Source organism: Coturnix japonica, chromosome 36, assembly GCF_054131305.1.
Source record: "Coturnix japonica strain WE chromosome 36, WE-NBRP24, whole genome shotgun sequence".
Lineage (NCBI taxonomy): Eukaryota > Metazoa > Chordata > Aves > Galliformes > Phasianidae > Coturnix > Coturnix japonica.
The window spans coordinates 244,488-256,625 of NC_140698.1; the positions used below are offsets into that span (position 1 = coordinate 244,488).

Sequence of the window (12,138 nt, forward strand, 5' to 3'; positions counted from 1 at the left end):
AAATACTATTCCAATTTAAGTGTAAAATGAAAAAGGTGTCTGCTCAGAAAGTCATTATTTCATATTTTCAGACAGCTGCCTGATTATTAGAAATACAGCATCATAATCCTGCCACAGAGCTCATCTGAAAGCTCTATGAAACCAGCTGTTCCATTCTGGGCACAACTTCCACCTACCACTCAGCTTTTAAAAAAACATTATTTGTGCTTTTCACCTTAAAATCATTTGAGCCTTTCACTGCAGTTTCTTACTCACTTGGCTTCATTTTTTCCTACTGCTCTGCCCACAGGCACATCAAAACCAGAAGAAATCCCCGGTGTAAGTTTAAATGTGTGATGCTTTAGGGTGTGAGTTTGTTGCATTTCCCTGAGATACCTGCACTGTAAGCAAGCTAAAAGCATCAGCATCATCCAACGTGACGCTGACATCGAGCCTAGGAATGTGCTAACTTTTAACGTACATATGAAAATCACTTCTTCTCTAATTGTGCTAAAATCAGTTGAACTCATGCAACTGCAAGTGAATGCAAGTCTGCCAGCTGAGGGAGGGCCCTGCACGCTGCAATGCAGCCAAGCTACAAACTACAACCAATGTTCACAGTGATGGCAGAACATAAACCTGCCTTGAAAGTTGGAGGTATAAACAGCTTTTTCTTTTTTCCTCCTTCAGATTTCTTGTATATCCAAGACTTAAACAGCAACAAATGTCAGACTTAATCACAGATAGTGACCTGTTAAAGCCAACCATTAGGATCTATGCCATTTTACTATCAAAGGCAAAATGTTTGGCAGGGAACAGAGTATCTACACCTACCTGTGGGTAGTTCATTCAATAAAAAGCACTAAGATAATGAATCATATGCAGCTATCCCTTTAGAAGATAATTACACTTTACAAGTAGAGAGTTACACTTTAACACGAGGATCTTCACTGAGCATCACCTTTCAAAACTGTATCAACATCTGTTGAAAAAAACAAGTGTACTATACAAAGATATAAAAACAAATATAAAGGGAGTTACAGTGCTATTTGAGTATAAGAGTAAAAAGGTCAAAAGAGTCAAAACAGTTTAAATCTGCTCTCCACTAAATATCCCAAGACAGACGGAAAATTTGATTTAATATGCTGTTACCCTTTTTTTCCTCCCAGTACATTTCACTTGGGTCTCTCAATATGCATTATGCTACATTTATATTCCTAGTTAAAGAGTCATAACTTCTTCAGAGCGAAGAAGCAGCAAATGCCTGCCATGAATCTGTGCAATGAAGTGCTCCTTAAAAAATCAAAAATGCATGAAATGATCCAGAGCTGAAAGCTGAAAATCATCCATGCCAACCTTCAAAATTACCATTGTGTTTACAAATGTCATAGGAGAATATGATTTTAGTTCCCAGGATTTCCTGTCTTCACAATGAGAAAAATATCTGATATTTAGCCAAGACTTTGTCTTGAGGCTTGTATACAGAGTCATGTCCACAGCATGTGAACATTTGGGTGAACACTTCCAAGGCACAGCACGCATGCCAGTGCAGCTAAGTGCTTCTACCCTGACCTGGCCTCTGTTATCCTGATGAATTTTCATTCAGTGAAATGAAGTAGGATTCTTGGGGTGGGACATCGCAACTGCTTAACTGCACACAAAAACACTCTGTAACAGCATAAAGGAACATGAAGCTGTACTTAACCTTTTTAAGTGGGCTTTTCCTGCAGCCATATTTCTCATAAATTACAAAGAGGAGAGTAAGCCATACCCTTTATCCTTTTCTGCATGTACAGCACCACACCACCTAAAGCAAAACACTGCTAAATATGTATTAATTCACATGGTAATATAGAGTGAATAAGATGGAAGTACAAAGATAGTAGGACTCTTCTGTTACCTACAGCACTCTGCTAGCTGAGTGTTTTCCTGGGAAACAACCAACTGAATACCTGTAGAAAATTATATTCTGAATCTTTCCTTTTGTGGACCCTCCTTAAATGAATGGAATTTCAGACTTAAACCCTATAAAACTGCAGAATTAAAATTGAAAAACTAGGACCTTAACATTTCTGTGCAAATCAAGATGAATCTGAACATTTGTAAAACATGACCATCTTGGGAAATGAGAAATGTCTTTGGATATTTATTATGCCACAATTTAAAAACATTCTGAAATCTCAGTAGCTTGGGCCTGAGTTAGCTCCCAGTCAGATGGAAAGATTTTGTTTAAAGCTGTAAATCCTTCTAATGGTATTTAACTGTTTGAGTCATTGGAGAATTTCCTGTCGGAGTGACAAAGTGCGTAAATAAAAACTAAACCATCTGAAATATCAAAGAGATCACAGACACCTTTGGCTTCAGTCTATAGGAAAAAGCTCAATTGCCTCATCTCAGTGCAGCGCGCAGCACACAACATCAGGGCAGAACACCAGACAGAGAAAGCTTTTTTGTGTGTGTTTACACAAACAAACCCAGTAGGGAGTGTAACTGACTAGGATAGTTTTCAAGATCCCTTCACAAAAGCGATCCCAGAAATGCCAAAAAGTGTAGCACATATTTAGTCTGAGACTGAATTGAGGAAAAAGCAATCACTTCTTTCAGGTGAACACTCCAAAGCTAATGGGAATGCCTTATTATAAAGGCCAAGGCAACTTTTAAAGATTGAAAATTAGAACTAGAAGTTATTTTTGCTGTTGTAGGTGTCACGGAGTTCTCTCTAGAGCTCACTCCGGGACAGTGGGCACAAACCCGGGGCAGCAGGAACAAAAGCCCCCCCCCCCTTTTCTCTAGCGGCAGTGCGGCGTGGCCCGGCCCGGCCCGGCCAAGTGCGTTTAGGGAGACGGGGAAGGGAAGGGAGATTGCGATTAGGTCTAACAAAAAATAAGGGAGAAAAAAAGGTGATCTGAGAACGAATGGCAGTTTAATAACCTAATAATGCTAAACAAACAACAAGAGAGTATCAACAAAGAGAATACCAAGTCCCCAATCTCACCGGTGGAGCTGTGGAAGGCAGGAAGGTCTGACCACGTTGTCTCCTCGCAGGGAGCCGGGCCAGCAACCCCGTCCCCTTCCTCACTTCCCTTCCGGTGCCCCTCCACACATGAACATTTGAGGCAGTTCACAGAGAAAAAAAAAACTTGTCCCCTTTACTCCCATTATTAGGCATGGTGTTCTGATGTGGAATACCAACACCAACCAAATTGCAAAACCATAACATAAGGAAACAAACATTTGGGGAATGGCAGAATGGGGTAAAATTTACCGTCACGTCAAGAAAGTTGAAATTTCACTCTCATGTTCTTGGTGTGGTTTCTGCTATAATTATTTGGACTAATTAAGCTTTTCCCTGACGAAAGCCTAGAAGTATATCACAAGAAGGACCAACTTACCCATGACCTTTTATTTGTCTTACTCAAGCATCTCCTCCTGACCAAAACTGACAATAAAATATTCAGCCAGACTACAGGTTTGAGTAGCTGGGTTGTTTCTAGGATCTCCTGCAATCATAAGCTTGTAACACACACTTGTCTTTTGACTAAGTGTCTTTTACAGTGCAGTAAAACAACAGGTTTTCACATGGCTATTCCTCATTTACCTTGCTCTGAACTCATTCACAAACCATGCGGGATCAGTCCAGGGAGAAGGGGAGGAGAGGGGAAGGGAAAGGGGAAGTCCACTGTCCTCTAAAATCAGGCTTCTTAGCCTAAAGCTCAACAGCAAATAGCAGTCCACTTGCCCACATTGCTAGACTCCGAGCATTTAAAGAACATCAGCTGACCTCATTATGAGCTCTAACATAGCCAAAGGAATTCACATATTCAAATATTCTCTTGAGTGATGAGAAATATGGAGCATAACTTCAGACTTCTGCTGTTCAACTCTCACTTCTATCATCAACCAGGGTAACAGTTCAATGCTGTTTTAGATGGAAGACTCATACTTTAAATAACTCAGCTCATTAAGGCTTGGATTCCCTACTACAATTAGCTAAATTCCAGTTTGGATCATGCTTCACCTTGGATCACTTAGGGATTCAGCCACTTAATGGTACTAACTCAGTTTGTCTACAGAGAAGCTGTTTTCTATAGCAACAATAAGCTGGGATTGCAACTGGATGTCGGGAGAGCACAAATCCCACAGTTATCCTGCACCAACATCCTCTCCTTCCACCAGAACTGCAAGTTTTTAAACCAGACTCATGCAAGCTTGCATGACACACCTTGTGCAAAACTGTTGGCAGCCATCAGGACAGCCAGTTGCTTCCTGTATAGACACTGTTCCATCAGTTTGGGTTTTTTGCCTCGCTAGAACAACATCCAGTGGTGAAAACTCACACAGCTGAAGCAACCACGCTGATATACTGCAGTCACTGGAGGTGCTCAAGAGCCACGGGTATGTGGCACTGGGGACGTGGTTAGTAAGTACAGTGAGGGTGGGCTGGGTTGGACTCAGCTATCTCAGTGGTCTTTTCCAGCCTTGGGTGCAACTTGTAAGAGGGAATGAAGCAGCAAACTGCCCAGCACTGAGCTGCATTCTTCCGACATGTGGTATCAATGAAGTGCTGTATTTCCCTATCTTCTCTGGAACTATTATTCATCTAACCTAACTGAAACAGTAAGCCTGAACCTAGATATAAATCAGGATCATAGTCACCCGTGGTTCCTTATATATTCAGAAATACACTCTAGAGGGTAATTCAGTGCATCTAGAAATTCAAGTAGTCTCTGAAGGTCTTTGTATTTTCCAATGTCTGTTGGCCGCAGAAGTATGTGAAGTGATGGACATGGCCCAACGATCAGCACTGACAATCAGCTGCAAGTTAATATCTGTGGGTTGTTTGGTTTGTTTGCTTGTCTGTTTTATTTCCTACAACCATTCAGTTTGGAGAAAAGATGAGCAACTGCCAATAGAAGTGATAAGTGCACATTTTGGGACACAGAAGCAGAATTTTGTGACAACTGTCAGCCCAGAATATGTTGATGATGAAGTTGTCCTAACAGTGCATGCCAGTGATTTGACAAACCCTGCTCGGTATGACACAGTTTGTCTTCAATTTTTGGTATCTTTGATTCCCAGTTGGCTCTTAGGCAAAAAAAAAAAAAAAGCCACCCAAACAACCTAGTCCTCATCTCATCCTTCCCATCCAGCTGCTGCCTCACAGAAGGGGTAAAATAAAAACTCTCTTGGACTAGCAGAGAGATTTACAATGGAGTAACTTAAGTAAGGATGGGAGACTGAAGGTGTTGGGGAAGACATCCAGGCTTTAGCTACAGGGCATGCATGCAGAATCACAAAACAAAGGCCAGTCAGAGAAATCAGAGCTTCGTCAGAATTAATGGGGTTGTTTCTACATGCCCACCCTATCTGCCAGTGTAAAACCTTCCAGTGAAAAAAAAGAAAGCTACAGATGGGTGGGGAGAATTGTTGGTGAAATTATTTGTGATATTTTTTGCTAATAATATGCTTAAAATCCTGGAGCAAGACTTAAAGTTAAGCAACTCACTCTATGTAAGTAGACTTACAGAAGGGAACCATAAAGCTTATGGAAGGGAACTGTCAAGCTAATCCACAGCTAAAACAGAGTAGAGACGAATTGCAGGAGCTTGTTTACTTTGCAGAAGTGTGAGCTTTAACCACTGCTGAGCTCCTAGTACAAAAGTCTGAACCAATGCAACAAACCAACCCGTCCATGTTGTACGAAGGAATGTACTGACACCACCAGAACACAAAATTCAATGGCTAAAAATACCAGCAAAAATCATCCAGCCCTTCTCCATTGCTCCAGGACATGCTCAGCTCTTTGTGACACAGATATTTCACTAACCTTTTCTGAATCCCACAGTGAAGGCTTCAAAGCCCCTCCAAATGACATATCCAGTCATCCAACCATTAAAAAGGTTTTCTGTTGTAGAACTTGCATCTTTGTCATTGCAATTGAAGTCCCTTATTTCTGCACAGAGAACAGATTGTTTGCTTCCACTTTCTAAAAGCCTTTTATATACTCAAAGCCTGCTATCATATTATATATGAGCACCTTCAAAGAGCCAACAGAGTCAATGATTTCATTGGAAGCATCAGATTTTATGACTCGCAGTAAGTGATCACCATAACTCACACTCACATCTCCTGCGTGTAGAGGAGATCCTCCTTGCATCTACAAAGATGCAAGAAGAAAAGAGGCAAAGAAGGGGTAAAATAAATCCCATCTTACATTTGGGATGCTTAATTCCAGCCTTGAAGGCTGATTTGCCCACTTAACAGCTGTGCTCTTCAGAAGCAGTTGTTCCACAGTTATTTAGAGAGAAAGACAGGTTTTGTACTTGGTTGTTAACACAAAGAACAGCATAAACACACAAATGAACTCAGCTTTGCAGTGTTGTAATGGCTGATGAGGGAAGCCAAGGATCCTTCCACACTGTCAGCCTTCATTTCCAGAGACATACCTTTGGGGGTGATGGTAATGCTGCTCTTGTCATCTCTGTACTCACACAAGTACTCTCCCTCATCCTCAGCCCGGATCCCTCTTATTGTCAGGGTTCTTCTGACCCCTTCCTCATCAATCTGGAAACGTTTGCTGGGTTTGATCTCAACTGCATTCCTGCGCCACACCACCTTCCCTTTGGCATGGCTCACTTCACAGCTTAAAGTGACACTGCCTCCAATCTCAGCATTAACAGCTTCGAGCTTCTTGGTGAACTTCACTGGGATTTCTAAGATGCAGAGGAAAGAAAAGAACTATGAGAATGCACAAGTTAACAAACGTGTTCTACAAAACCAAATGAAAAACCCCATGAACAGACACACTCGGGGATCATGGCAGGCTGAAAGAAATCCAAAAGATAGAAATCTGGAGATATTATCAGCATGGAATTATATTATCATTCTATTTCTGCAATGTAAGAACAGCGCCTTAAAGAGACTGAAAGACTACCTTCCAGTGTCTCTAATCTTCTACCTAATGAGATGTGTGGTGGTTTTTTGCTGCTATTGTCGGTTGGTTGGGATTGTCTCTTATTGCTGGTTTTATTGTTCTGTTTTTTAGCATCAGAGTCTGATTTGCCTGACTACCATTAAAAATCTGTACAGATGGAAGAACCCCAGCAGCCACAGTTGTATTTCATGTCACTGGAGACACAGCCAATGGAATCAGAGATCTGGGAATGTGACACATTCAACCTGTTGACATGACCTGCTAGCAACCACTCCCATGCAGTAACAGCCAAAGGGAGCTGGTGGGGTGCATGCCAGCTGCAGATTTCTCCAGTGTGGGTGTCTGAAGGGACACAAACCCCATTCTACATCCTCCTCATCAGCTCTGACATGCTTAGCAGAGTCAGGAAGAGCTGAGGCTCTGAACACAACCTACCAACTGCTTTAGGAAGAGATAGAAACTGGGTGATGACAGTGAAAAGCAAACACCAGAAAAGAACCCATCATAGTCCCTGAGCTCTCAAGTGGCCAGCAGAGGACAAACTTGGATCTCTGGAGGCAAGAAGGTCTTTTCTGGTCTATGCTGGGGATGCTACAGCAGCTGCAACAGCAATTCAAGCGTAAAGGTTGGAACAGCTTGTAGAATAGACCAATCTTCTTCACTTCATCCTCCCATAAGAAAAGAGCAGCTGTAAAAAAGGACACAACTTGCAGGCCTCTACCTCCTTACCTTTCACTTCTAGAATTCTAAAACTAACTAAGAAGTATTAATACGCTGAGTATGGCCTAAGTAAGGCATATTTTCTATTCATTCTACTCCCAATCTCTTGGCCTCTTCATCTTGTACAACACTTTGCCACAGAACTGGGCAGTTCTGGGACACACAGCAGCAGAGGGGATTGTCTTAATCACCTTCCTCCCTATCTCTTTCTCTGCTCTTCAGAACATCCCATGCCTGCTTTCAGCTTCTGCTCACTGACACAGATCAGGTGATGAGGCATGCAAAGATGAACAAAATCTATATAGAAGTTCCTTAGTCAAAAATATTCCACAGCCACATTTTCACCTCACTACCACTACATAAAAAAGGAGAATCCAATTAGTGGTGTGGGTCATTGATGTTGTTCCAGGGGGAATTGTGGCTGTTCCATGCCCACAGTGTAGAAGACAGACAGTCTTCCTCCAAGCCACATAAACAGTTGCTTAGTGTTCCCAAAGTGAATATCAGCTCTTCTGTTGAAACAAAGTGTCAAATCTAGGCAAGAAAGAACCTAGGAACTGAAGGAACCAAGAGGGTCCTTGAACACCAGTCCCATGGTTGCAAGTCACTATGCAAACATATTGAACCCAAAAGAACATCTGTCCTGCAGGCAACCAAAACCTGAGTTCCTTTTACTTAAGACCCACTGTGAAACATCAAAACACATAAACGTGTGATAGTCAAACCACTGGCTGCCTTTTCATGACCCAGAACAGTACTCCTGGCTTCCTGATGGAAGGTTGGGAACATGCAGCCAAAGGGACAGGATCAAAGGCCTCCCTGAAATCTAGAAAGATTACATCCTTTTCCTTCATACACTGAGTCGGTGGCCTTATCATAGAACAAGATTTGATGACCAAGACTGGTTGCACACATGCTCCCTCACCGATGTTTAGGCCACCAGACTGTTTACCCAGGCAGAGCTTCAGCACACAGAGGCATTTTGACCAGAACCTTGTGCTGAACTCTAAAACTTACCCACAGGCTTCCTGACTGTGTGGTACTGGCACGTCCTGTTTGGGATGGAATTCTCAAGGGAATGTGCTTGCCACGAGCCTTCTGAGACTGAAGCAAGAGATAGGTTGCCACAACTGGTCGTAATTCTGCTAGAAAACAAGAGGATGTAGATCTCTTCAGAAACATTGTCAGTACAAAGACAATTTCTGCATGTCTGCCATATTTTCCCCTTGATGTGCAACCTTCACGTCTGATCACATTAGGGTAGTTTCAGGCCTCAGCTGATTCACACAATATGTAAGAGATAAAGAAGCAGACTATTCTCGTTTTTGCTTGAAAGTTAGTGTATTGTACAATTGCTGGAAGTGAAATCTAAAGCTGGTGCCAGAATCTCTCTACTGAAGTGAATGGCAAAGCTCCTACTAATTCAGTTTGTACAGCATTTCAGCTGGACTCCCATTTCTGGGGCCAAGTTTCAGCCCAGCTCCAAGGAGCATCGACATTCAGCTGGATTTTCAGCAGCTTTTTGACTACTATGAGAACCGTGGGTACAATGCTTGAGAGACTCAGTGTAGTATAGTAAGCTTGAATTACTTATCAGGCATTAGAAGTCCTTTGAATTAAGACTGTGATAATATCACAGACTTGAACTGAAGAACTTTTTCCCCTTGTAGGTCGATCGTTCTCTTTATTCCCTGTACCTAAAAAAGAAGTAACAGTGACTCCACTATTGATCTTGCCTAGATAAAACTTACATTTTACATCTAGTCTTACTAAGGTTATATGGAAATCTTAACAATCCTTCAAATTCTACCACTTTCTATTTAACAGAAAGACAACTCAATTTCAAGAGACAACTTTCAGATTCAGGTTAAAGCCAGAGTACCCATCATGTTTTAAATCTCTTCTACAGCTTGGAATATCATTATTGACATTTATACAGCATCTCTAGAAGCACTCAGTTCAGCTTTTCTCATTTATTTTCTAAAGTTACTGGAATTAATTTATTTCCTGAAGTATTTGTGAACTGTAATTCCAAATTTGCTTGGTTGTCCTACCTGATGTGTTGATATTTTCCACCTATCAGTGAATCATTTCAAAGCAGGGAGTTAAGCCAGCATGTGACATCTGCTGTTCATCCATCAGTTTCTGTTTTGAGTCTGCCTGGACTTCCAGAGATTCATAAGGATTTCAGCATGGTAAAAAAATAACAAAAAGGCTGAGAAAACACAATTAAAGGAGAAAAAAGGAATAAATGTGAACTTCAGAAATGCAGTTATTAGGTAGACTATGAAGTTCTGCAGTGGTAACTTACCTCTGAAAGGTGTGAAATATTTCATGTTTGAGAATAAGTGAGTGTTAGAGTCTGTTAATACAGTAAGGTTATTTACTGTAGGAGTGGGCTTAAATACAGAGAATTACTGACATACGTTTATTACCTCTGACGTTAATGCTGATCTACTCTCTCTTCTCTTGTTGTGAAACACAGAAAGCTGTTACACAGTCTTCATCAAGGTGTCCCAGCTGCAAGAATAAGACCTATACTGAGGAAACAGCTTTCAAGTCATCTCACAGCCCAATCTCACCGTGGTAGTGTTCTGCTGTGCAGCAGTCAATAATTAGCCATGATTTCAGATTCTTTTTTAAATAGTGTTATGGCTACATATTACAAGGAGTAAACAGAAAGAGTCGTCCAACTTCAGCAACTAGTCCCTCTGTGGCAACAGGTCCTGAGTTCTGAATTCAAGTACAAAAGCCTGTCAGCAGATGAGACCTTTTACTAGAGCAGAAGTGACGCTTCTATCTCTTCTTGATTCCTAGTTCCATGGCGTGCACAGCATGTTCTGCTGCATGCACAGCACAGCTGTTCTTCAGAGCAACAGTGGCACCCAGTGACCAACAGCAGCCATTGTCTGCAAATACACAGCAACTTCCCAGGATCTGCAGCAACAATCTCCCCACACACTCCACTGCACACAGACACTATGACCCTGATTAGACTCAAGCAGCAGACTTAAAACAAGTCAGAGTTTTAGATTCCAGGATATTTCAGGACCTATCATGTGTGAAATTCAGTTACACAACAGTGATTAGGTGCCTGCGTTTCAAGCAACTTTCAGATCACGGCCATGTAAAATAAATTCAGTGCAGAAATAGCAAGCTTGTACCTTAATACCTATAGGATTATCCATGTTATAGTGCATTCTGATTGAGTTCTAAAACTTTCTCATCCTAGATCACTTCAACAAGTTCCACCAGTTCAAGCAATGCAGTTCTGAGATCCTGTGTATGTCAGGCAGATAGAATTGAACAGTGCAGGAATAATCTCTGACAGCTTTAAGAGCTCCGTTCTGCTTACAAACTCTCAGTCCAAAACTATTCTCAGTTTTAAGGCAATGAACACCTGAAGAAGTTGGATCATCTGCCATTTGCCGCATTCTGCTTCTTGGCATCATGATTAGCACAAAAGGGTTTTCTGCTGTCCTGCAGAGATGGACAAAGTCCTGCTTACAAATGGACCAAGTTTCAGTGTACAGCAGAGTTTGTACCAGACTAAAAAGCCACGTCATTCAATTCATGTGCTCAGGTTGTTATGCACTCAGAAAGGAAACAGAACTAACTGTTGGATTCTGAAGGCAATCTGTGGGGTCCTACATTACCTCCTGATTCTGGAAGAGGAAATGCTAATAGCAAATGCAGAACTTTGATCTTTGTAGACATGAGAAGAGCTGGCATTTAGGAACATTCATTTCAGGGAAATCAAATGATGTGTCTGTATTTTTACTACAGATAGTATAGGGAGCAGCCAGTTGAAGAACCAGATACAAAAAATCCAGCCCATTGGCAAGAAAATTCTTCTCCTTAAATTCTGTATGCTATCATGGTACAGAATTAGGCTACAGTGCCACATAGGCCAACCAAGTGTAGAACCAAATCCACAAAATACTGGTAGACAAAGCAGCAAAAACAGGGACAATATTCAGCAGACAGGCCTTTCTACCCACAGCTCAGCATGTTCTGCCATCCGAAAAGCAAGGCCTCTTGTCAAGCTCAGCTATTTCCCTTCTCAGTGTATTCTAGCACCACTGATACCCACTGGTATCCTCCTGTAGAGTGCCATCATATTGTCATCATCCAAAGGAAAAACCCACACAGCAGAGCATACAGCACTACACCCATGCTCCAAATATCCGCCTGAAAAACAAAAAGACAAGCTTACAAACCTGAAGCACCTCAAATGGCTTCCTGACAGACTGGATTGTCTGCCCTTGCCAAAGCCCACATATAGCCCATGAAAAGCTGGCTCTTTCCCTCAGGAAATAAAGCCTTATTGTCCCAGAGAAAGCATATAACCCTCATTCAAATGCCCTTCCACTCAGCTTAGAGCACGACTAAAACCAGCATCTTCACCTTAGCTCATCACACTGCTGCAGTTCCTTTTACAAGGATTTAACTGCAAAAATGAAATCAAAGCTGTCACAAGGGATTTAGCACAGTTACGTGTTACT

General features: G+C 41.7%; 1 long non-coding RNA gene across 1 annotated transcript; it reads right to left on the reverse strand.

The window, feature by feature from the left end:
• Positions 1-8,664: 8,664 nt before the first annotated feature.
• Positions 8,665-10,459, reverse strand: LOC146755025 (uncharacterized). The gene is made up of 4 exons (XR_014938439.1): positions 10,069-10,459; positions 9,688-9,848; positions 9,224-9,330; positions 8,665-8,775 (listed from the first exon to the last, which is right to left on the reverse strand). It is a non-coding gene; the product is annotated as an uncharacterized LOC146755025 (long non-coding RNA).
• Between the last annotated feature and the right edge of the window lie 1,679 nt (positions 10,460-12,138).